Source organism: Aythya fuligula, chromosome 28 (assembly GCF_009819795.1).
Source record: "Aythya fuligula isolate bAytFul2 chromosome 28, bAytFul2.pri, whole genome shotgun sequence".
Lineage (NCBI taxonomy): Eukaryota > Metazoa > Chordata > Aves > Anseriformes > Anatidae > Aythya > Aythya fuligula.
Genome location: NC_045586.1, coordinates 1802429 through 1827301, shown reverse-complemented (window position 1 = coordinate 1827301; position 24873 = coordinate 1802429). Strand labels below are relative to the sequence as shown.

Here is a 24873-nt window from a genome sequence, read left to right as displayed (position 1 = left end):
CGAACTTGAGATCAACGATAAAAAATGGGATGAATGGCTGCCGTTTGGTTAAAAAAAAAAAAAAAAGAAAGAAAGAAAAAGAAACATTTCTGTGTTTCTGTCTGGAATTTTTCAGTTGTAAAACCTGAAATCCTCCCCCACCCTGAGCAGTAACCTTGAGACACGGGGCCGCGGCAGAAGTTTCCACTGACAGGGAGGGGAAAAAAAAAAAAGAAGAAAAAGAAAAATGTGGACGAGTTATTTTGACCAGCTTGACTTTTTTTTTTTTTTTTTTTTTTACACGCTGCAGTCACCGAGAACATCCTGTCCTGTAACCGTGCGGATCCGGTGGTCTGCACCGAACGCAGCGTCTCGGGATAAAACAAAACCATTTGGGGCTGTGTCGGGGGGCTGTGATGATAAATAACGAGGATCAGAGCCTGGGGTTTGGTGGCCTGGAGCTGCCGTGCGTCGTGCCCGTCCTGCCTGCTGGTGGCTGTGAATGTTTTGACACCCAGGGCACCCTTGGGTCCGCGTCGCTGCGTGAGCCGCGATCCCGGTGCCGGACAGCGGGTTCGAGCGGCTGAAATGGGGCAGGTTGTTAAAAATCCAGCACTTTCACCTTCTTCCTTGCCAGGAGTGCGCCGAGGGCTCCCCGGGGACCGGTCCCTGCCCTTGAGAAAAGTCTGGGCTGGAGGCGAGCGTGCGCAGGTAGCGAGGAGACAAAGGCGAGGGGGCCGAGCCGCGTGCCCAGGCACCTCACGCACTGCTCTGGTGTGCCACCGAGGGGCTCCGGCCCCCTCCAACTCCTGGGGTGCTCCTCGCCGGCCCCAATCTTTGCTTTTGGGCACCAACTCGGCTAGCAGCGAGCTGGAGGAGCCCCAGCTCCTGGGTTCGAGGCACCGATCAATCACGGAGCAGTCCCCAACCTCGGCGCGCCCGCCCTTCCCACGCGCCCGCGACACGCCGCGGGGAAAACTAGCACCTCTCCGCTCGCTGGCTCCAAAATATCCCCGGCCCCGCGCGGAGCCGCTGCCAAGATCGCTCGCGGAGCCGTCGCTGCCTCTTGGCTTTGCAAGAAATCCGCCGCCTCCCTCGGCGGTGGGGAGGCTGGGAGCCGCGGAGCGCCGAGCCCCTGCGCTTTTTAAAATAGAAGCAGAACAAATGGTTGGAGCAGGATGCTGGTGGCGAAGGCAGCCAAGCCTCTTCCCGCGGCAGCTGGTGGCTGGTATGCTGCTTCTTGCTCCCTTCATCAATCCTCTCGATATAGCTGGCATTTTACTGCAGGGGGAGAGAGGCATCTGTCTTCTGGGGCGGTGCCGGTGCCTCGGGGGGTTGGCGCGCTCCCCGCACGCTCGCGTTGCGCCCGGGTTTTGAGTGGATTGTGGGGACAGCGAGGTCCCCGTGCCACGAGGGAGAAGGGCGTTGGGAGCAGCACGTTTGGTGCAGGCTCGCCGAGGGACTCGGTCCCAAAACAGCGATGAGCTGGGGCACGGCTGCGAGCCCGCGTGGCCGCGGGTGAGCGCTGGGATGCGTGGCACCATCCTCATCCTCCTGCAGGGCTTGGTTTCACCTCCACCAGCTCGCCCTCGTGCCTTGGAGAGGTGCTCGGGGCGAGCAGCCCCGCACCGTGCCCTGCGGGGATGGGGTTTGCTGCCTCAGGGATGAAGCTGGCTCTGGGAGCAAGGAGGAGAGGCTGAAGGAGCGAGGAGCGTTGGCAGCCCCCTGGTCCTGGCGGTCTCCAAGGCCAGAAGGCGGCCGTGTGTTTCTCCAGCAGCATTTTGTGCGCTGCTGGGCGGCAAAAAGCGCTGCTCCAGCTGCACTTGTGCCCGGGAAGGTCGGGAGAGGCTCCCCGCGAGGGAGGACGTTCTTGCCTCGTCCTTTCCAGCAGCGAGGAGCAGGCACGGCGAGCTCGGCATCCGCTCGCGTGACCTTCAGCGCCTTCTGCTTGGCAAGGGAGGAAGGCTGCTTTGCATGCGTCCTCGGGGCGATGCTACACAGGCACAGAGCGAACAGGGGGTCTTTTTGTGATGCAAATGCCGATTTGTTTTTAGCCTGGCGGAGATGAATGCCTCCGGGGCTAAATACGGAGCTCGGGTCACTGCTCAAAGCAACCCTGGTGGCTCAAGGGCTGCGGGGTCAGCCACGGGGGCTGGCGGCTTTGGGGTTTGCTTCCCGTTTGGGGACTGGAACAAAACGGTTCCTCCCCGAGGCTGTACGCCCCTTTTGGGGGCTCTGCCCCCGTCCTGAAGCTGTGCACAAGGAGCAGGATTTTTGCAGAGTCCCGTCACTGCTGTGCGCCACCAACTGCCCTGCGCCGTGGCCACATTTCGGCCCCAACACACCGTGATTTTTTTTTATCCAAGTGTGATTTTTTATTGTGTGGCTCCATGCCCAGGACCTCGAGCCCCTCTCTGGGCTGCACCCGAGCTCTGACACGGGACCAGGGCCGGTTCCTGGGTGCCAGCACGGTGCTGGGTGCCGTGCACCAGAGCAGGGCACCTCGTCCTCGCCTCCCCGCGTGGGCGAGCGCGGCGTGGGGCGCACGGGGCGCGGCGTCCCCGGGGTTTTCGGGCTTCCTCTGGGACCCGCGAGCCCTCGCAGCGCAGGCAGCCCGCGGGTCATGGGCCGTTGGGCGGCGTTCGCGCGGAGCTGTGTTGTGTGTCACCTTATTTTTATTTGCGAGCCTTTTCGGAAAGTTTGCATCACCTCCGGCGCCGCTTCAGTGCCCGGCGGTGGGGTTGGAAGGGGTGCGGGAGGGGAGATGGAAACGTGGCTTAAATTGATTTGATTTTCCCATCCCTGGGTGGCAGCGGGGGCTTCAGGCTCCTGGCCTTTGGGTGCTGAAGTCCCCATGGCACCGGCTCGGTTCCTGGCTGGTCACAGGTCACCTCCAACCCTACAGCTCGCCGGCACCTGCCTAAGGGTTGTTTGGGGCCAAAATCCCTAAGTTTGGAGCTGAGAGCACCCAGGGGTGTCTCCTGGCCCTGCAGAAGTGGGGAGCAGCTGCTGGGTTTGCTCTTGGGCGAGCTGGTGGCTCGAGTCCTGGTGGGGATGGGGATGGGGAAGGGGATGGGATGAGACGGAATCAGGAAGGCCGGGCCTCTCTTCCTGCCAAAACCCAGCTGCTTTTGGCACCCACCGGGTGCTGCAGCGCTGGATGGAGCTGGGGCTGCCCCAAAACAGGGCACTGGGGCCTCGGGACCCCACACCCTGCCCTGCTTTGGGGAGCTTCTGCTGCCCTCTTGAGCCCTATGGGGTCAGCAGCTCCCCTCCTACTACCCCAACAGCACCCAAGGGTCCCGTGCCAGGACCTTTCCACCTGCTCCTGCTTGCTTTTTTCCCCTAAAAGCATCCCCAGCGCAGCTCGTCCATATTTCAGCCTTCTTCTCCCTCCTCTTCTCGCGCTGAAGTCTATAATGCTGAAATTATGGCATCACCGCCGTTTCCGTGGCAACTCTTGGGGATGTATTTAAAAAAAAAAAAAAAAAAAAAAGGACCAGAAGCCCTCCGAGGATTATGACTTCACCGAGGGATCAGGCTGGAGGGGAATCTGGGTCAGGCTTTTCTGCCAGCCTGTCCCCGGTAATTCCCGCTGCCGCTGCGGGGCAGAGCCGCCCTCGGCACCTTTGGGTGCCCCCGAGCACCCCGGGGTGGCCGTGACCCGGTCGGGGTGCCCTTGGCTGAGCTCCGTGGCCGGGCTGGAGCTGGAAAAAGGGGGACGTGGTGGAGACCCCATGGGGGGGACCCTTACAGGGGGGGCACAAACCTTCCCGTCCCGAACGCCGGAGCCGCGCTCCCCGCCTCCCCACGGCTTGCGCATTGCAAGTTTTCTCTCTCATCCCCCAAAATAAACAGGACTTTTTTTTTTTTTTTTTTTTTCCCCGTTTTCTTTTCTTTTTTTTTTTTTTTTTTTCCTCCCTTTTTACACACCCCCAGAGCCGCTGTTGCTGGTGGCAGGAAGCCCAGACTCCGTAGGAACTCAGCAATGCTGCAGATCCAAGCCCCGGCTGCCCTCTCGGTTTCGCAATCCTGGGGAAGGGAGCGGGGTGGGGGGAGGAATAAAATGGGAGGGGATTTTTTTTTTTTTTTTTCTTTGTTTCTTTCTTTTTTTTTTTTTTTTTTTTTTTTTTTTTTTTATTAGAGATTTATAGACTTTCCCACCAGTAGGGACAAGCAGCCTGGTGGAGCTGGGCGGCCAATTTCCTCAGTAAGTTTCCAACACCGGCTTGGGTTCTCCAGCCGCGCGGCGGGCGGTGGCTTTGGGGCATCCTCGGGGGGGACCGAGGTGGGGGCGTCGGGGCAGGGGGCTGTTGCTTTCTCCCCTCCCCTTGAACCCCGCTGAGACCGGAGGGGATCGGCTCAGGTCATCCCGAGCTGTCAAAATCACCAAAATCGGATTGTTGGGTGCGGGTGCCGTCGCCGCGCGGTGCCGAAGCCGCGGCGGGTGGGTTATTTTTGGGGACCGGCAGCATCCAAGCGCTTCCTTGCTCACCGTGGTGGCTGGACACAGGAGGGTGGTGCTGGGGGGGGTGTTTTGAGCCCTGTCACCGTCCCCAGGCCCTGTTTTACCCAAGCGGGGCTGGCACGGGCAGGGTGCGAGGGCTGTGGGGCCGGATCCGGCCCGCGGGCAGGGCTCCCGCTGGGGAAAAATCCTCCCTTTTACCCAAAGGGTGGGATTGGAGCCCTGGCTGCTCGGGGCCGAGTGTCCAGCGTGCAGTGGGATTGCTGGTTTGAACTGGTGGTCTCGGTGCTGTTTTTTTAATTCCGTTTCGCATCTGGTTTTCTCGAGACGTTTCGGGCAGGGAGGGGACGGGGCCGCGTCGCCGCGAGATGCGATTAGATAAGGGCGAGGAGCCTGCGAACAGAATCCCGGCCGGCTAATTATTTATACCTCCGCCTGCGTCACCAGTAAACAGCTGGAGCCGCTCCAAACATCTTCCTTTGATTTGTTTTGGTAGGGCCCTGGCGGGGGCTGGCGGTCAGATCCCCTCCCGGCCCTCCCCAGATCCCTCCTGGTCGCCTCGCTTTGCCTCCAAATTTTGGGTTGGGTTTTCGAGGTGGCCCCGGCTGGTGGGACGCGGCCGTGGGGCGCTGCCCCCTTTTTTTTTTTTTTAATTTCCACCCTTTTTTCATTTCGGGGCATGGCCGCCGTTCGGGCGCGTGGCCCGGAGCCCCGGCTCCTCGTGCAGGCGCGCGCGAGGCCGTCGGGCGGCCGCTTCTTGGGAGCTGAAAGTTTCTGGTGTTTGCGGCCAGAGGAGAAAAGCGCCGGGCAAAACAAACAAAGAGCAAACCCCCAACGCGCCGCCGCTTTCTATTTTGGAAGCTCGGTGCCTTGCCTTCGGCCGAGGCAGGCTCCTTCCTGACCTTTGCGAGCGCGCGGGGCTGGCAGTCGCGCCGAGCTCCTTTGAGGCGAGGGCTGACTCCTCGCTCCGCTTTGTGCAGAGCCAAGAAATGAATATTAATCCCTTTCCCCCGAAGGAGAGCTGAGTACCTGCTTCCCTGGGGCTCCTCGCAAGGCTCGGGGCCGGGGTGGATAACATCAGCAGTTATTAGGGCCGGCCGGGGCCGGAGCATCGCGGCGCTCGCAGCTGGGATGCAGATGGAAGGGCTGGGTGTGGGAGGGGAGAGATCAAGGGAGCCACCGGCTCCGTTTTAGGGCGCCTTGGGCAGGGCTTTGCGACGCCGCTCGCGATTTTGGTGCGCCGCCGTCCTCCTGGCGTGAGCCTCAGCCCCTAAAAGCCACCCCGAATCCGCAGCCCCTTGGTGGAGGCCGCCTTTCGCAGGGGCTGAAATTTGGGGCTCGGATAAACCCTCACCCGTAAAACCCCCCCGGCCGGCTGGGTGCTGCGCCCTGCCTTAATCTCTTTAAACTGCCTTTTGCTAATCCTTCATTAGGCTCTCGTTGGGAGCTCGTTATCCAGTTAGGGCTTCGAGCCACGCGGGGCGTTATTTGGTGGAGCCGGGGTGGCACGGCCAGGGCCGAAAGCGCCCCTCCAGGGTTTGGTGGGGGGCGAGGAGGGGCACGAGCAGCACGGGGGCACCCCCTGTCCCTGTGTCCTCGCTGCGGGGCGTCATCGTGGCCGTCTCAATTCTTTGGCTCCCCATCCATCGCTCCCTGTGCCGTCGTGGTGCCGTGATGTTAAACACTCCTGGAGTTTGGTTTGGGTGCTCTCGGGGGTATTTTTGGGGGACTGCAAATCCTTCAAATCCTTCCCCTCAAATCCTCAAATCCTTCCCCTTGCTCCGAGCTTTAAAGAGGGCATCGGGCAGGGGCGCACCGCGGGGTGGATTCCTTCCCTGGGGGAGCAGCCGCCTTCCCACAGGGAGTCTGGGGCTGGTGCCTGCTGCTCCGTCCCTCTTCCCCATGTCCTGTCCCCAAAATGCTCCGAGCTGGGGTCCGGGAGCTGCGCTGGAGGGGGAGAAGAGCAGAGGGAGAAGAGCAGAGGGGCGGAAAGCGCGCCCGGCCGGATGATGGAGCGGGGCTGAGGAAGCTGCGAGCTGCAAGGCACCGGGAGATGGTCTGCAGAGCGACTGCAGAAAGCAAAACAAAAACCACACACCCACACATTCCCACATGCGCATGCAAACAAGGAAGCGAGCATAAAAGGGATAAGCGAGCAGTCAGAGTTTAGGCTCAGTTTTATCTGGTTGAAAATGAAAAACCATTGCGGCGAGGGAGAGGGCTCCTGGCTTTATTTATTTATTTGTATTATTCCTCCCACCCCTGAAAAAAAAAAAAAAAACAACATTTGGTGGGATTTCTTTCTCTCCCTGCTTCTCGTTTTGTCCTGGAGGTTGAGGAACGTGGCCCTGAAGAGGAGCTTTGGTGGCGAAAACGTCGCCGCCGCTGCCACCGCCTTCCTGCCCGACCTCTGCTGCTGGTGGATCCCAAGGGCACCGTGTCCGCGCATCCTTGTCCCCACCAGCCGAGCCGAGGGCCCTCTCCTCGCCTCGACGGAAAGCAAAAAGCCCTAAAAATCACAAGAAGAAGCTGGTAATTCTGGCACTACCCCCGCCGTGGCGTTTCTTCGCCCGTTTTGCAGCTCGTGCTTTCGGCGCGCCACGGGCACGGCGAGAGGGCTCCGGCACCGCCTGGCGTAACGGGGTCTCCACGGGGAACCCCAAATTCTGAAATTCCCGGCGTGGGGATGATCAGCTGGGCTTCGTGTGCCCTTGTGGCCGCCCGTCCCGCTGCGGTGCCCCTCTCCAGGCGATTTCTGCGGGGTCCCGCGAGCGCCTCGCTCCCCTTTTGCTGCGCTTTGCTTAGCGCTGGCTCCCTGCCACCGCCTGCTGCACGATCCTGGAAAGAGGTCGCGGCTTTTCGGTGGTTCTTGGGAACGGAGCTGCCTCTGCAGCTGGGAAAGCAGCGCGGTTTCCAGGCTGATAAAGAAATAGGGCAAATGCAACCCGGTTGGAATTCCTGGGCAGCTTCGCCCCACCGCGGTGCTGGGGGCAGCGGACGGATGGCTCGGGGCGTCCAGGGCGAGATGCTGCCGGGTCCGGGCTGGAAAAAGAAGTCAAACCCCATTCCTGGGGGTTTCTGATCCTTTGCGCTCCTCAAACTTTCCATTTTCGTGCAGTCCCCGGGTGTCTCTGGGCCTTTGCACTCCTAAAACTTTCCATTTTCCTGTGGTTCCTGGGAGCTGCCTTTTTTGCAGCCGGGTTAGGAGCGGGATCACGTTTTTCTCCCACGAAGGAGGGAGCGGAGAGGGCCGGGGTTGGGTTCCTCCTCCCTCTGAGCCTTCCCGTGCCGAGCAGGGAAAACTCAAAGCGAGAGGAGTATTTTTAAAGCACAAAACTCCCTTCTTCATAAAACAGAGAGGCGGCAAGAGAGCAAAATCCCCTGTTGTAAAGTTTCCAGCCGCCCCGATGTTGTGTCTCTGGCCTCGCAGAGTAATTCTGAGAAAAAACTCGGGATAAATGCGAGCAGAGAGGGCAGGAGGGGAGAGCGAGGGCTCGAGCTGCCGGCCTGGACAGGGCGGCACGGCGCGTGCTGCAGCAGACGACCCTGCCTGGAGATTAGCTCCAAAAAAAAAAAAAAAAGTAAAAAAAATCCCGAGATTACAAAGCAAACCGACCGCTTTCCACTTGTTTTAATTGGCTCCCGGGCCGGGGAGATTTTTCTCTCCCTCCCTTTCAAATCGGAAAGCTGTGATTTTCGCTGTAAATTACAGGACTTCGAAGCTGGGGCTTTAAGGGGAGGAAAAAAAAGCACCGAGGGTGCCGTGCTGTGAAGCTGAGCTTTGTGCCAGAGACCTCCCAGCTACGACCAGAGGCCACAGAGGACGATTTTTGGGTGCCCAGAGCTCCCGTGGCTCCGTGGGCTGCGTTTGGGTGCTTGGAAGGGGCCGAGGAGGGTGGCCGAGCCCCGTTTCCTACGGATCCGTGCTGCTGGTTAACCAAATTACCCAGCGAGATCTTCTGCTTGCTCCGTAGGTGCCCACAAAATCCCCCCTTCTGCTTTCCCCTCGCGGCGACGCGTGGCGGGGGCGGTGTGGGAGTCGGTGACGACGGCACCGAATGCGCCAGCGCCGCGCCTCGACGGCGAGCGGCCTCGGAATCCTTCCTGCAGAGATTTTTTTTCGGATTTCCAGCCCGGGGAAGAAGCAGGTGGAGGCCGGGAGCTGCCGTTGGGGTGGACGTGGGGTGGAGGCGGTGAAACCCCTGTAGGAATTCGTCCTCACCCCGTAGAGTGGATGTGGACGCTCGCCAGCCCCGCCGTGCCGTGGGGATCCCCAGAGCCATTTGGGGGCTTGGACCCGCGGCGTGGGTACCCCTGGGGCTGGTTTCCTTCTCCGTGTGGGGGCTGCTGCTTAGCCCCCAGCTTTTCCTGGGGGTCCTGGCTGGTTTTTGGAGGTTCCTGCTATGTTTTGGGGGACGAAGAGGGTCCGGAGTGCGAGCCAGCCTTAGGTGCACCCCTCCGAGGCATCCCGTGCCTCACTGCAAGCTCAACGAAGGATTTTTCCCTGCAGAAGCAGGTTTAAAAACCCCTTTTGGCTCCCAGCGTGGAGCTGAGCTGCGATTTCCCAACCCGGGCGAGCGTGCGGGGGTCCCCGCACCCGGCTCGTGCCCACCCTGCCTCCGTCCTCCTGGTGGTTTGCGAGGTGTCGGGGGACCACCGCAGACGTTGGCCCCCTCCCAGCTCCCCCGCTGCGGCCGGAGGGTGCCGGACACCCTGCCGTGTTTGTCAGGGCTGTCAGGGCCAGCGTGTTTGTTTGGTTTCCATAGGGAGAGCAGGGCTGAGCTGCCCGGGGAGGCTGCGGCCCTACAAAACCTCCCGGGGGGGGCCGGCGGCTGCTGCTGCTGACTCAGGCGACAGCCGAGTGCTGGTGGCGAGGGGTCCGGGCTCCTAATTATCCTCCTTTTTTCCCCATTCTCACTCCCGTTGTCTCCGGTACGTGCCTCTTGCCTCGCCTCACCCGGTGGCCCTGGAGTTTGGACCCGATGAGCCGAGCGGTGCTGGCGGGTGCGGGGTCACTCGGAGCTCGTCCCGTGCATGGGTCCGTGCCCCGTGGATGCGTCCCCTGGTGCGTGGATCCGTGCCCAGGGCATGGATCTGTGCCCTGTGGATGGTGCCCGGTGCGTGGATCCGTGCCCTGGTGCGTGGATTTGTGCCCCGTGGATGGTGCCCGGTGCGTGGATGGTGCCCGGTGCGTGGATCCGTGCCCCGTGGACGCGTGCCCTGGCACTTTATCTCTTTTAGGGGCATTTTGGACGGATCCTTTGCACTTTCACCCTCCCATCCCCATGGTGCAGTGGCTCGGAGCCACACGGCAGCTCCAGCACCACCACGGCTCGTGGTGCAGCGAGCTCCTGGCCGGCCGGCACCATGAGACCGTTCCCAGCGCCTCTTCCCCCTCCCTCCTTCCCTCTCCCTGCAGAGAAAAGCTCGGAGGTGATTTTCTCGTGGCCACAAACACACTGGGCTCGTGTCCCCTGCATCGGGTGTGGGGTTTTTAGGCCGTGGGGGGAGCGGTCGCAGAGCGGCTGCGCGGGGGCAGGATGGCCAGGGCTGCCCCCGCTGCTGGGGACGTGCCTCAGAGCCGCGCTGCGGGAGCTGGAGCTGGAAATTCGGAGGGAGCAGAGCGGTGCCGGGACTTTGCTCAGCCCCCTGGGTTCCTCAGCCAGCCCGGGCTGCCCGTACCTGGGTGAAAAAATCAGTTTGGTAAAAAAAAAATCAGTAAAAAATCAAAAAATGAAGCTGTGGCTGCTGCGATGGGACCTGGGCACCTGGTGCCCTTTTTGCTCGCACCGGTGGGGCAGATGCTGAGCTGTGTTTGGGTTTTTTTTTTTTGGGGGGGGGGGCAGCTGCTTTTGGGGGTGTAGCATGCTTTCAGCTGCCGAAATCTGGAGGCTCTGATTTGTGGGGAGCCTTTCTGAGGCTTTTTGCTGTTCTTGTGGGTTAAACCCTGCGGGGGGAAGCTGCCTTTTCCCACATCCCTCCCTCGGGCAGCCGAAGTCCTGGCGTGGGAGATGGGAAAACCCCGATCCCGACCCCCGAAACCTCTGCGGGGCGGCCTTCCCGGGGAGCTGCTCGGTCCTTTGGGTGCAGGGAGGGGAAGGTGCCACCCGTGACGGGGTGCGTGGGTGCTTGGGGCCCCCCGGGATGGTGCCAGCAGGTGGCAATGTGGCCCGAGGCAGCACGGGGCGAGAGCAGATGCTGAGCATGTGGGGTACGGGGCGCCCCCGTTTGGGTTTATGGCCAGGAGCCCCCTCTCCCCTCCTCCCCCAGGATGTCCTGATGTGTTTTGGGGCTGTTTCGGGCACCGGGGTGGTGCTGCAGAGGGGGAATTTGCGTTCCCAGCTCTGCTGTTCGCTTTGTGGCCCTCCCCGTGCCTCAGTTTCCCTGCTCGGGGAGGGCCGAGACCCCAGGACCACCCCACACAGGTCCCTCCCTGCAGCCTCAGCGGGTGCCCGGGGATTCCTTGGGGCGCTGTCGCCACCAGGAGGGCTTTTGGGGACGGCTGAGCTCACGGGGCCACCCCAGGTGCAGCCCCCCCCGGGTTACGAGGCGCGTTCCTGCCCCAGCTGTGCCGGGGATGGAGCAGGAGCAGGGCGAGCGCACCGAGCCTCCGAGGAGCCCCCCTCTCATCCCACCTCTGTGTCCCCTCCCCAGACATCCCTATCCCAACCACGGCACCCCGGGGTGCTCCGGGACCCCCGCCGGTGCCTCTCACCCCGCCGTCCCCCCCCCCCCAGCCCGCGTCCATCCAGCTGCAGGTTTCGCTTCTGCATCTCCGCCGCCCAAGGGGGAACTCAGCTGGCGAGAGCGAAACTCGGCGGCTGCAACGGTCGCACACGGGCGCACCGCCCCCCCCCCCCCCCGGCCCCATCCCCGGCACCCCCCTCCGCGTCCCCCAGCTCCTGGCGGGGCCGTGCCGTGCGCTCGGCGACCTCCCCAAGAGCCCGGAGATGGTTTTGGGGTTCGGCGATCGCTGCCCGGAGCTGGGAGCTGCCCCGCTCCGTCCCTGAGCTGGGGGAGCACCGGGGGCATCTCGGGCACCGCGTGGAGGTGTCCTGGGTGCACCTGGGCCGTGGTTTGTCCCCGTGTTGTCCCCGTTCCCGTCCCATCCAGCGTCCCTCACGCCTTCCCCCCGCTGTTCTCCCATCCGCGGGCTCCTCGGGTTTAATTTCTTTTCCAGCGGCCGCTGCGGGCTGGAGGCACTGGAGAAAAACAGCAGAAGGTTTGGGGCCAGCAGAAGGTTTGGGGGACGAGCCCCCCGAGCGGGATCGGCCAGCGGCCCAGGGGGAAGTTTGGGTTTGGAGCCCAAATGTTTGCGGCCCCGGCCCGTTGCTAGAGGAAACGTGAAAAAAGGGAAGGAGAGATTGCGGTCGGGCCGCTCTTCCCCTCCGCAATCTGCGCCTCCGTCTTGGCCCCTTGGCATGGAGAAGCCCCAAGGGGGGGCAAAAATGCCCCATGGGCCCCCCCGTTTCACACTGCCCCCCCAGTTCTCGGCCATCCCCATGGTGGCACCGGGTGCCGGTGGCCCCGGGGATGTGGGCACCCCGTGAGGAGCCGGCCATGGCAGGGCTTTCCTCTGATGGTGGCGGCTTAATTAGCTCAGGATTGATCTAATGAGGGGGCTGGGGCCTCGTTTGTGGGATTTAGGGCCTTCCAGCCCCCTGTGCCAGGCGAGGAAGGTTGTCCTGGCCACCCTCCTCCAACAGGCCCTTGGGGATAAGAGCTGTGGCGCGAGGCTGGTGGGGCAGCCAGGCTCATTTTGCCCAATTTCGCCTTGTTTTGCCCGATTTCGCCTCATTTTGCCTGATTTCTCCTCGTTTTGCCCTATTTTGCCTCGTTTTGCCTCAGGCTGGCTTCCAGCAGCGACGTGGGACCGATCCTGCTGGGAGGTCGGGGTGTCAGTGCCATGCCTCAGCCCCATGCTCCTGCTGCCCTCGCCACGCGGGGCGAAACCGAAGCTCGGGCTTCCGAACAGGAACAGGTTTTTTTATTTTTTATTTTTTATTTTTTTTGCCTGGTCAGCACTTCTGTGCGGCCGGACACAAAAATCTCCTTCCCTTTCCCCCTTTTCCTCCCCTCATTTCACTCCGAAAAGGGATTTCGCTGCCCTGTGCCGCCTCCACCGCTCCCATATGTTTGTTTTTTTTTTTTTTTTTTCCAGCTTAACGCACGGTTTGGAACACCCAATACTTTTTTGCCCTGGGGGGGGGAAAATAAAACCCTTTTTGCCACCGTTTGGGAACAGTGGCCGAGCACTGGTGCTGCCACCTGCGTTAGCAGAGGTGTTTCTGTATTGGTGGGCACGGGCACGGCTCCAGGCTCCGGTGGGCGCACTTGGGGTCCCCGCGGGGTCTCGATGTGACCCCCTCCTTATTTTTTTTTGCATTCAGGGGATCAGCTGGCAACCAAAAGCAGCAGCTCGTAGCACAATCCCCGTGTTAGCACATCCTCCACCCAGCTCTCTGCTTGGAGCACGGGGCTGTGCCAAGCAGCAGCGCCCCGAGCCTCGCCGGGGGGCCGAGGGAAGGAGAAACCCCCTGGGAGGGGGGCTTGGCGCACACACCCGGGGCAGAATGGGCACGGGGACACCTCGCAGCCTGGTGTCGGGGTTTGGGTGCAGCCCCCAGGGTGAGGGTGGTGCCGTGGGCCCGCTGGTGCTCCCCACCCACCCCCTCCTGGGCTGTGGGTGACACCTGGCTCTGCTGCGGTGACACCAGGCCGGGTAGAAAGGGCACAAAGGGCAGGGCGAAGCTCCCGCTGGTTGTCTGTCTGTCCTGCTGCCCGGTGTGGCAGGACACGGCTCTTTTTGGTAACAGGAGACCGAGGGGTGGCCCTCGAGGGTCGTGCTTGGCCAACAGGTTGGTCGGGCTGGGAATTCTTCAATGCAGCAGGTGCAGCAGGGGGAGAGGCCGAACGCGGCATCCCCGGCCCCGCAGCTCTCCCGTTGCGGAGGTGAAGGAGCCAGACCCGTCCGTCTGTCCTGCAGCCCACAGGGCCCCATCCTGCGTGGCGTGGGGACAAAAATGTGGCCGGGAGCTGCTGCGGGGTCACCCCGGGACCCCTCCGTCCGCAGCTCCCCCGTTATTTTTGGGGGGGCAGGCGCAGCCCCGGTGCGAGCCGCGCGCTCCTGGGTCCCTCTTTGTTGGGGCTGAATTTTGTAATGCCAGGAAATGAGCTGGCCGTGGGAGGGGGGAGGCGGCCGGGGAGAGGAAGGCTGGTTTTGTGGTCGAAGCGGAGGACGCGGACGCCGGAAAGCCGAGCACAATTCCTTGCTTTGCTTCGCAGGCGCCGGGGGGGGGGGGAGGCTGCAGCTCGGCTCGGGAGCGCAGGCGCGCGCGCTGCGCCACCGCCGCCCCGCGTGCGCGCTTCTCCGTGCCTCAGTTTCCCCTCGAAACCTTCCCCTCGCCCGCGGAGCAGAGCTGCTGTCACCTGGAGGACGGTGGCGGCCACACCGGGAAGCCAGCTGGTAAATGAGTGACCAGCACCGGGCTGCGAGCCCGTTTCTGCCCCGCGTGGGTCGTCTCCGCGGCCGGCCTCTGAGTCACGAGTGGGATGAGCTTCGCCGCCGCGTTTCCTCCCGGGCTGCTTCGTTGGGTTCCCCGCCAGGGCCGCCGTCGGCCCAGCTCGTGCGTTTTGTTCCCCGGGGGGGAGCGTCCCGAGCCCGCAGGTCGGTGCCGTTCCTCGGTGGGCACGTGCAAGGCTTTGCAGGGAAACGGGGAAGTCGGTGCCGGAGCCCCGGTGCCGCGCCGCAGCGCCCTGCTCGCGCGGAGCGGCCGCTTGCCCCTGCCCTGGGTTAATGATCACTTGGATTTTATGGTTGCTTTCATTCCCAGGCTCTTCTCGGTTTCTTTTTCTCCCCACTGTCCTTGCACTCATCTCTCACCTTGCTCTTGTCACCCTTTTCCCTCACTTGTGCCCCGTCACACCTCCTGGCACCGACGCCTCTTAGGATCAGGGCTTTCGGCTGCTTCCCCGGGGCTCCGTGCAGGCTGTCCCCACTCCGGCTGCGGGGTCACCATGGGAGGGGACCCCCCGGCCGTGCCGTGCCCTATTTGCTGCCTCCCTCCCCTCAGCCTCACGGCCGTTCCCTTTTTCCTCTTGCAGCTTGACTGACGAGTGGTGGCCGCAGCTCCTCGGCTGGCAGGATCCCAAGATGCAGGAGTCCGCGTAGCAGGTAGGGGGGACAAAAAAACCCTTTTCCTCCCAGATTTGCTTTCCACGGGACGAGCATCTCCCCCTGGCCCCATCTTCGCCGGGAGCTCACCTCCAAATTTTTTGCAGCGGGCACCTGAGGGGCTGAGCACCGCGGCCACGCTCCTTGGAGCAGCCTCTTGGGCGCACGGCGGCGTGGGTCAGGGCTGGCGGCGCTTCCAGCCCCCGTGGCAGGGAATTTTATGGGCAAGGCTGTCCCAGGGCAGTCGGCTGGACGAGCCCTGCGGGCAGGAGCCGCTGTTATTTTGTCCCCTCGCCTTCCCCAGGAACGAGGAGGGAGGGAGGGCGTTGCGGTGCGGCTCAGAAAGGGCTCGGTGTCTGCGCGCTCTCCCTTCCTGACCTTCTTTGCCTCTTTATTGCTCTTACGGTAAATGTTTGCATCTCCGCCGGCTGTAACGAGCTTGTGGGAGAGCCGAAGCCGCGTCCCTCGCTCGTGCGGAATCTTTGGTTTCGTGTAATGCACGTTCCCTCTCTGCTCTTCGGATCAATAAAAGGAAAGGTCTTAAAAATAATCCGAGCCCAGCTCCCGAAAGGAGGGGACTCTCTTCCCTCCGCTTAGCAAGCACTTTGGCTGGCTTGAGATGGCTTTTTTAGTGCCGGAGAGGGGGCAGGTGAGCTGTTTGGAGGCTTGGGGCTGGGAGATGGGAAGAGCTTTGCCCATTTCCCTGCAAGGTCGGGGCCAAGGACTTCTCCTGCTGCCGTAAATCCGCGGGGCAAAGCGGTGGGTGGTCCTGCTGTATGGGGGCAGGCGAAGCGTCGGGCGATGTTGTCCTGCCGCGTGTGACAGCGACGTGGCGAGCCCGGGGACACGGCGCAGGGCTGGGTGAGGACAGGGCTGGCTCCCGAGCACCGTGGTCCTGAGGCACCCCCAGCTCCGCTCAGGATGCCGGGGGGCAGCAGCGGGATCTCTAAAAGCCTTCATTCGTCCCCAAATGCTGCTGGAGGCCGGTGTCTCTGCGTGTTTTACGTCAGCACAAGCGCTCGGGTTTGGGGCTGGAGGCGCCGCTGGAGGTGCAGGCGTTGAGTTTGGATCCAAGGAGGAGCAGCTCAGCAATCCCCGCACCTCCACGGCCGGCACGTGGAGCTGGTGGCTTCCAAAAACACCTCTGGGGGCTGCTTTGAAGCTCGTCCCCCCCCCGGCTCACCGAGTGACAGGAGCAGAGGGATCGGCCCAGCCTCGGAGGCGTGCGGCGACCGGCGCCGGGCGCTTTTGTCCCCTCCAAGCCACATCCTCACGTCCCGTGGCGCTCGGTGCCCGCGCTCGATGGGCATTTTGTGCCCCATTTTGCTCTGCCCGAGCAGGGCTGATGCAGGAGCTCTTCTTGGGACCGTGACCTTAACGGCATCGACTCCTCCGTGTCCTGAAGACAGTCGCATCGCCGCTCAGGAAATCACGTGCCCGGCACCGCGTGCGCCAGCTGCAGGGGCTGTGCCAGCCTGCTGCCTCTCTCTCTTTATGGGATTTTGCAGCAAAAAGGCCGATTTCCCTCTCATGGAGAAGAGACCTGAGGTTGCCGGGCCTGGCGCCACGTTCTTTTTATGAATTTTGGAGGTTTAGTTCTGGTGGACACCTGGGCTTGCGGCCGCTGGGATCGCACCGTGCCGTAGCCATGAGCAGCCCCTCACCCGCTGGGTTTGGCACGGGGCAGGGGGGCGCTGGAGGAGCTGTAGGGTCTCGCCACAACCCCCCCGGGGGTTTTTGGGATGCCCTTCTCATCCCAAAAGAGAGGAGGAATTGGCAGGGCGATTCCTCCAGCCCTGCCCCCTGAGGTCTCCTTTCAGCTCCGGGGGGCTCCGAGCGGGTGCCAAAACCCGCGGGCATCCCGACGCCGGAGAGGAGGGGGCGAAAACCATTTTTGGGGCTGAAATCCTCAACTTTGGGGGCAGAGCCAGCCCCGCCACACCAAACCACTGCCTTGGCTGTATGGCTCTGACCGGGGGCTGCATCCCCTGCCCTGTCCCCCCCCTGCCCTGCGCCCCGTCCCGCGTTTCCTCCCGGCCGCCAGCGCCCCGCGGACGTGGAAGGGCCGCAGCCAGGCTGTCTCCTGGAAGGCCCCGCTCACTCTTTCCACTGGAGAGTTAAAATTAGCAGCTGCTTTTTTTAAAACAGGCGTCGCTTTAAAAGCCCTGCCAGCCCAACTGGGTTTCCTTTTATTGCCCCCCCCCCCAGCCCGCCGCCACCTCCTCCCCGAGCTCCTTTTTCTCTGGAGTTTTGTTGTTGTTGTTGTGGGGCGGGTGCTGCGCTTTTCTCCCCCTTCTTTATTTTTTTTTTAATTTCCCTCCTTTTTTAGTTATTTTTTATTTTTTTCCCCCCTTTTTGTCCCTCTCTGGTAAGCGCGGGGGCAGGGTTTGGAGCCAAACAAACAGCTCGGGGCCCCCCACCCCGATCACCTTCTGGGATTTGCAGCCCTTATCTCTTATCAGCCTCCCCGCTGTGCCTGGGGGGGGCTGCTTCCCCTACACCCCCCATTTGCTCTGGCACAAAGCTCCAGCATCCCGTTAGCCCCACGTACCCACAGCTTGGGGTTTTTGGGGTGTGGGGGGGTCCCATATCGGAGAGATCAGCTGCACAGGGAAGGGGAAACTGAGGCACGGGGGGAGGATGCGTCTTGCTTATGGGATTGAGATGGGAGAGTTGGGATTTCCCCCAAAACTGTAGGAAAACTCGCTCCGAGCCCGGCTGCTTGGTTAACACGGCAAAAACCCATCCGGGTGGGGGCCACTTTTGCCCCCCACCCATCACCACAGCCCCCCAGGGGGACGCTGAGCGATGGCACGGGACGGATCCGTCCTTGTCCCCTCTCCACGTGGCTCGGGGAGGATGCCCCGGGGAGGGGGGGACCCCGCTCGCCCCGGGGGCTCGCAGGCGCCGAGGGGACCCCGGGGCCGGTGCTCGGCGGTGGCCGTGGCAGCCCGGATCTGTGAAAGCAAACAGGAAGCCGTGCGGGGAGCAGCCCACCCTATTTACTCGCCCACAGCTCGCTTGTTTACCGGGGGTTCCCCCCTGAGGTCGGTGCTGGGGTTTTTTAACACCTTCCTGCTCAGCCCTGCCCCGGTTCGGGGCCCCCCCAGGGTGGGAAGGGAGCCTTTTTTTTGTGGGGGGACCCAAAATTTGCTTTCCTTCCAGCGGATGTGGAGGAACTCAGGGTAGGGGTTTGGCCCTGAGGGATGCAGGGATGCTCGAGGTCGGCCGGCGTGGCTTCTCCAGGGGTTTTTTGGGGGGGAGAAGGGAGGTGAATTGGGGTCCAAAACGGGTCGGTGCTGGCGGTGCTGTGCCCAAATTTCCCCAGCTGCTGGGTGTGCAGGAGGAGTGGGGTGAGCTCTCCAGGGATTTCGGCTGGTGGTGCCATCCGAGGGGGCTGAGGGTGACCAACGGAGGTGGAGGGGTCTCAGATGTGGGCTTGCCCCCCAGGAATAAGAAGTCTCGGAGGTGTCCGAGCCTGGGGATTTCCCGTCACCATCTCCTGGTGTGGGGACGCAGGGACCATGGGGGTTTGGGGACGGACGCCTCTGCCCCTGCGCTTTTTTGGGGTTCCTCTTGGCTTTGGGGCCGGGACTGCTCTGATCCCGGATGGACCTGGGTTAGGGCAAATCACCCCGGTAATAATTCTGCTAATTCCAGTAAGAATTTTAAGATGCATTTCTGTGGAAACTTAGGTGCAAAGCCTGTTGGAGGGTGGGATTTTTAGGACGAGTTTTAGGTTTTTTAGCTCTTTTAGTTCTTTAGCACGCCGCCCTTGGAAGAGGATCTGGGGAAGGACCAAACCCAGCTCAGAGGCTTCTCCGTGGCCACTGAGATCTTGGTGGCAACAACCATGGGGTGGGTGAGAAACGCCACAATTTGGGCTAAAAACCAACATTTAGCCAGTGCTGGGGGGGCTCGGCGGGGTCTTCGCTCTGGGTTTGGCACTGTTTGGGAACGGGGTTTGTGGCTGCGGGTCCCATCCCTGATCTTTGGAAACCAAACCCGGGTCCCGCTACCTGCTCCTGGCCTGCTGGGAGACTGCTTCCCTCCTCCTGCTCTACCTCTTTTTTTTTTTAATTTTATTTTTAAATCCCCTTTCTTAAGCCAAAATTTTGGCTGAAGCGCTTTAACTTCTACCCGCCAACTTGTTCCTCCTGCAAACCACGCGGTTTCTCCCCCCCCACAATTTGGAAGCCTGCAGAGAAAAAAAAAAAAAAAAAAAAAAGCCTTGTGGCCACATTTTTTTTCTCTTTTTTTTCCCTATTTTCCCTTTTCCAAGAGGACTTTCCCCCACTGGGACTCGCCTTCACCCACAACACTTGGGCAACCCCTGACGGCTCCCGGCTGCCTTCGGGTCCCGCGGGTGCCCCCGGCGCTGGGTGCGGGAGCATCTCTGCAGCTTCCCCGCGCTCGGGGGGCTTCGGGGGCGAGCTGGGCACGGGCACGGGGCCGGGCGGTGACTCAGGCTCCTGCTTTCTATTCCTGGCAGGGCCAGGAAACGCGTCGGGAGCGCGGGCGGCGTCGGGCTCACGGGGCCGTGACTGCAGCCAGCGTCCCCAGCGCCGCCGGGCCGGGCATCTACTCGTGCTCGCCCCCGCAGCTCGCTGGGGTGGCCAAAATTGCGGGCCCCGCGGCGTGCCGAGGCTTTTCGTAGCCTGGCCGCCCATCCCTCACGGAGTTTTGGGGTGATTTGCATTGTTTTGGGGTTATTTGCATTTCCCGAACGCCCTCGGGGAGAGGCGTGATGTGACGTGGGCGTGCGCGTGAGCAAGTCACGGGGACGCCGCGGCGAGGGACGGGGCCGGGCGTTTTCGGGGTGCAAGCAGCCATGTAAACGTGCCAAAAACAAACCCCAAAGCTTCTCAAAACCCAAGGATTAGCTCCAGGGCCGTGGGACACGGATGGGGTTAAAGCAGCTCCACTTTTGCCTTCCCCACTAATAGGAAACACACCGCAGCGGGGCCGGCTGGCGCAGCCGACGGCGGCCCTCGGCACAGGGACCCTGCACGGCTCGGTTTGGTTTTGGCTTTCCAGTTTGGCCCGGCTCGGCCCCAGTCATCGCCTGCAGCAGGGCCAGCTGCACGGGGCGGGGAGGACAGGTTCTGTGCCGGGAATGGGAACAGGAATGGGAATGAACGGGGCACTGGAGAGCGAGCGGCAGCAGCTGACAGCCAGCTGTCTCCGCGAGCCGGGGCCGGATCCTCACCCCCAGGCCAGCCTTTGCCGCCGTCTTCGCCCCGAGGAGCGAGGGCTGCACGTGGATCTTTGTTCCCTTTACTCCCCAAATCGCTCTGTCTGGTGGAAAGCTTCCACTGAGGGGCTGGGGAGCAGAATTTGGGGCTGGAACTGGGCAGGGAGGCGCGCGGACGTGCCGCGGGCTGACTTGTGCCGTGAGAATGGGGTCTGGTGGCTGGGATGGAGGCGCAAACCCAGCCCTGGATGTTCCCAGTGCTGCTGCCCGATTTCCCTCATCCTTTTCGGGGATGCTCCGGCGTGCTGAGCCCCACGGGCATCCAGCACAGCAGCAGGCTCTGCGTTCCCATCGCGTTCCTGGATGGCACGGCGCAGCAGCAGCCACCGCCGGGTCTCGTGGAGTTTCCCCTGGGTAAAACCCACCCTGGGGAGAGATTTGTCCTCGTTGTCACAGGGGGAAAACCCGGCCCCGCTCCTGGAGAGCCCCAGACTTTCCTTCTGGGCAGGTTTCGCCCTCCTCCCCCTGCAGAATCTCAGTGCGGAGCCGCGCTCCCGTGTCCTGGTCGAGGCAGGGGTCTGGAGGCAGGGGTGGTGCCCATCAGGCCTGTTGTATTTTGGGATTTTTGAGCCGTCAGCATCCTTCTGGTGGCCCAGGGGTGCACCCTCGTGCTCAGGAGCAGAGGTTTGGGTCCCTGCTGCACCCTTCTCACGGTGGATACCCGGCGCTTACCGTAACAGGCGCTGGCGCCGCGTGGCGCCGCTCCGCCTCGGCTCCCCCACCCCTCCTTGGTGTGGTGCTGCACGGTTTCCCATTCGAGAGAGAAAACCTCAAAGCGAAACACCGAAGCGTCGCCACCGCCGGGTGCAGGAGCTGAGCTGCCCTTGGGGGAGCAGGGCTGGGTGACCCCAAAACTGCAGCTACTTCGTCCCCATCCATCCCCTTTCGTCTCCATCCATCCCCTTTCCTCTCCATCCATTCCCCTTTCCTCCCCATCCATCCCTCCCCATCCATTCCTCCCCTTTCTTCCCCCTTCCTCCCCTTTCCTCCCCAAGTCCTCAACCCAAACTCCCCCCTCTTCCTCTGCTTTGGGATCCAGCCCTGTTTTTGCTCCCCCCCCAAGCACAGGGACGATTTGACAGCCTCCTGCTTTCCATCCGGGCTCGGAGCGCAGGATCCATCCCCCCTAACTCAGCTCCCTCTCCTTCTCTCCCTTTTTTTTTTAATGAGTCAACCTCTCATCTGTCATATTAAACCTCCTCATTACCAGGTATCTAAATTTTGCTCTGACAATAGTGACAGGGGAAGCTGCGATATCATTGCCGCGGCGCATGGCTACGGGGAGCTGGCAGGTGGTTATTTCGTGCCCTGCAGGGAGCCGTGGGGGTGGGCGACGGAGCCGGATAATGGGCTCTGGCTTCCCTTCATTTAGAAAACTGTACTTAGTGCCGAGGGAAAATTACCCCGCTCCCCAACGCCGGAGCTGGTGACGGATGGAGGACGGGAGGGAGGCGAAGCGGCCTCGCCATGGGACCCCGGCATCGCAGGTGACGGCGGGCGCGCGGGGTGGGCGCGGGACCCTCCCCGGCACCATCCGCGGCCCCGACAGCGCCTGGGAGGGCTGGGTGCCACCTGCGGGGGTGCCACCGTGTGGGTGGCACCTCCGGGGGTGCCACCGTGTGGGTGCCACCGCGGGGATGCCACCGCCAAGGTCGTGCCGCTCCAGGTGGTGGCTGTGGTGGCAGCGAAAGCCGTCCCGTGCTCAAGGGCGCTTCGGAGGTCGCTTGGCAAAGCTCTGCCCGGCCTGATGCCTCCGACCTGTGCTCCCCTGCCCTGTCCCCATGGGGTGGCTCCTCGGGGGGCGTCCCAGTCCCATGGGTGCTTCCTCCCAGCAGCCGCCTTCTCGCCTTTGCAGAGCGTGAGCGTCCCTGGGTGGCTTCTGGCTTTCGGCCAGCGCCGAGCAGGGCCGCGGGCGCGCCGCTGACCTTGTCCGGGGGGCCCCCTCCCCGCTTCCTTCCCCCGTGTCCTTTCCATTTAAGTGGTGTGGGCAGCCACGAGCCTCCGTCGGCTCCGGCCGTGCCGGTGGCACGGGGAGGGTGAGAAAGGGACCTCGGGGATGTGGTCGGCCACGGGCTATGAGGGCACCCCCGGCTCGTCGCGGCCCCTTCGCCTCGCGCCCGGTGTGACGCCGGCACAGACGAGCGCAGGAGCTGCAGGGGGAGAGACAGCGTGCCCCTGGTTAATGCTCTCCCCAAATCCTCTAAAGCCCCCCCCTGCGAACGCTGCTTCTCCAGCCTCATTTAAGGGCTGTGCTTTTTTTTTTTTTTCCCCGGGCTCGGCCGCTGTTGGCACGGCCCGCGGTTTTGTTACAGCTCGGCGGAGCCGGCGGCGCGGTTGGCATCTGCTTTTCTCCAGAGAACGCCTGAATCTGGGTCAGGAATATATGTATCTTTTCAAATTCCTCGGGGGCCTGATTGAATCCAGCCTCGATTCTGCTCTCTGGAGCCTCCCGAGGTCTGTACCTGCAGCTTGGTGGGACGGATCCTGCGCCGGCAGCGGGGGCCGTTTTTGCAGAGCCCCCTCCCCGGGAAGCCGCCCGAGCCGGGCACTCGCTGCTCCGGCTGCGCGCACCGGGCGTCGGGTGCGCGGGAGGGACCTGCCCGCCCGCTCGCTGCCAGGCTCCTCGCCGCATCGTGCCGGCTCTGCACCTGCTCCAAGAGCAGGATTCGGCCCCTGGGAGGGCTCGGGCGAGCCCTGCAGCTGCGCTTCCGAGCCAGGTTTGCTCCGGAGCCGCGTTTCGGCCGCCTTCCTCTCCCCTCCCCCCCTGCCTGCATCTGGAGGCTCGGCACAGGAACCCAGATAGCATCATCCTGAAACCAGAATAGAAGCTTTGGAGGAGACTCGAGCGTGTTTGTGCGGTTTTGATCTCGGTTTGGAGATAAAGAGGTGCTAAACAATGCTGAGCTGGTGAGTTAGCCCTTCGCACGGCGCGCAGCGGGGCCGGGGGCGCGCGGACACGCGGTGCCCGACGGAGCTGTGGCCGTGTCCTGCCCGGTGCCACCATCCTGGGCGAACCCGCGCGGGGCGATGGCTCGCTGGGGAGGTGATGGCGAGCACGAAGCGGCGACGTTGCAGGAGGAGGAGAAGGAGGAGGAGGAGGAGGAGCGGTGCCAGCTGAGCGCCAGCACCGTGCGTTAGCGCCGGGGGCTTCTCGTCCCCCCTTCCCCACGGGAGAAGGAAGCGGGGTCCCTCGGATCCCGAAGCCGGCGAGGAGGAAACGAAAAGTCCTTGGTGTCAGCGTAGAGGATATGTAAAAAACAACAATTCAGGCACAAAAGGCCGGCCCAGCCGCCAGCGAGAAAAGGAAACAGGAAGGCAAGAACTGCAGCTAAACAGTCAGGTTCAAGAGGTGACCCGAGCTCAATCCGTAGCCTTGGGAGGTGGAAGTGCAGCCCTGCGCCGCTGCCGGTTCGTGCCGTGGTGAGACCGAGACGCACGATGCTGGGGGCTTGGACACCTCGGCTGCGCTTTGCTGCTTCGTTTGCAGGTGCTTTTAGGGCTCTTTTGCCACGGGAGAGAGGCCGGGGGTGCTGCCAGGCTGCTCTCAGGGCTCTGCGTGGTGTCTCCCGGGCTCGGCTGCTTTTCCTGGGGGATGCTGTGGGTTTGGCACAGGGGGGGCCCCGTGCTGGTGCCCACACAGCGCCGGCTCCTCCCTGCCCTGACCGGAGAAGGATGCCCCAGCTCGAAGGATGCCAAGCAGGGATAAGCCCATCTTTGGGATAATTCCTCCAAATCCTCATTAAAGGGTGGTTTTGTGCTGCGGGAGCGGGTGGTGCTGGGGGGGGCGGGGGAAAGGCGCTGGCTTTTGGCTGTTGTGGTTTTATTTTGGGGTGTGCTTCCCCGTGCCTGGCCCCTGCCACCGGCCGCTGGTGCCTCCACGTTGCTGCTTGCAGCGAATCTCCTTCCCTCGTGCCTGGCAGGAGGTGGGAAACAGCCTTTCTCCCTTTAATTTGGGATTCAATTTTGGATTTAATTTGGGGATTTTCTGCGCCGCTGGCAGGCCTTCTCCCTCCCGTTCACCTCCTCCACCAGCTGAGCAGTGCAGGGCCCTGCACCCTCTTCCCAGGGGAGCGCTTTTCTTCTTTTCCTTCCTCTCCAAATTTCCTTCCAGATTTTGCTGTCCCTTTTCCCCCTGCTTCCACCACGGATTTCTGCCCTGGCGCCCCGGGGAGCGTGGATCCGGGAGCGCACCGGGAAGGGCAAGGCCACGCAGAAGTGCAGAGCGGGCAGCACTTGAAAGGAAAAAAGTTGTTGTGTGTTTTTTTGTGGTTTTTTTTTTTTTTTTTTTTGGAAAGGATACGATTATTTGCCTTTGCCTTCCTATTCCGAGGGCTTTGGGGTTCGCCGTTTTGATCTCGCCTTTACAGCTGCGCGGCGGCCGCTTGGTTTATTGGAGCTGACATTGTGCTGAGCTCACAATGCGGCTGACTTCAGCGAGGAGGCAACGAAAAGGGGACGCGATAAAAGTGCGTTAAAAATAGCAAAAAAGGCCCCAAAAAGTGGGTGTGAGACCCTGAGCGCCCCCGCTTGCTCCTAGGGAAACGCAGGGATTTTTGGGGGGATGGAAAAAGGACGGTGCGAAGGACCCCGCTGCTCGTGCAGTGCCAAGGGGAAATATTTAAAAAATGGTAAAATAGGCTGTAAATATGTATAAAGGGTCAGGAATGCAGGAAAAAAGTCTCGGGGGAGATGGCAGCTCTCGTGCCTTCCCAGCTCCTGGGCTCAGCACCCCCCAAATTCCTGGTTTTGTGCAAACACCTCCCAGCTGAGAGGGAGGTGCTGCTCCTCTCCTTTCTTCCCCCATTTGCAAAATGCTAACTCTGCTCCCTCGCCCGTCTCTCCAATTTGAAGCAATTTGCTCGGAGCCGGGTATGAATTACTCAGCACGGAGTTAACCAGCACCTGCTCGCAGTTAATTGGCATGTGTGTTAATTGCCGTGACAGTCGTGCTGGTGCGAGCGCGCGAGGGGGTGCCGGGTGGGAGGGATGCGGCCCCGTCCC

The 24873-nt window shown here is 62.2% G+C and overlaps 1 protein-coding gene across 7 annotated transcripts in view; it reads left to right on the top strand.

The window, feature by feature from the left end:
• Positions 1-24873, top strand: part of MEF2D (myocyte enhancer factor 2D) — a 56799-nt gene that overhangs the window by 5409 nt on the left and 26517 nt on the right. For 5 of the 7 annotated variants that reach the window (XM_032204650.1, XM_032204649.1, XM_032204651.1 and 2 more), the window contains exon 2: positions 14549-14618. The gene's annotated coding sequence lies outside the window, so the exon portion shown is untranslated. Of the gene's footprint in view, positions 1-4127; positions 4190-13875; positions 13911-14548; positions 14619-24873 lie in introns of those variants that run through there. The other 2 variants (XM_032204646.1, XM_032204647.1) reach the window with 2 other exon arrangements.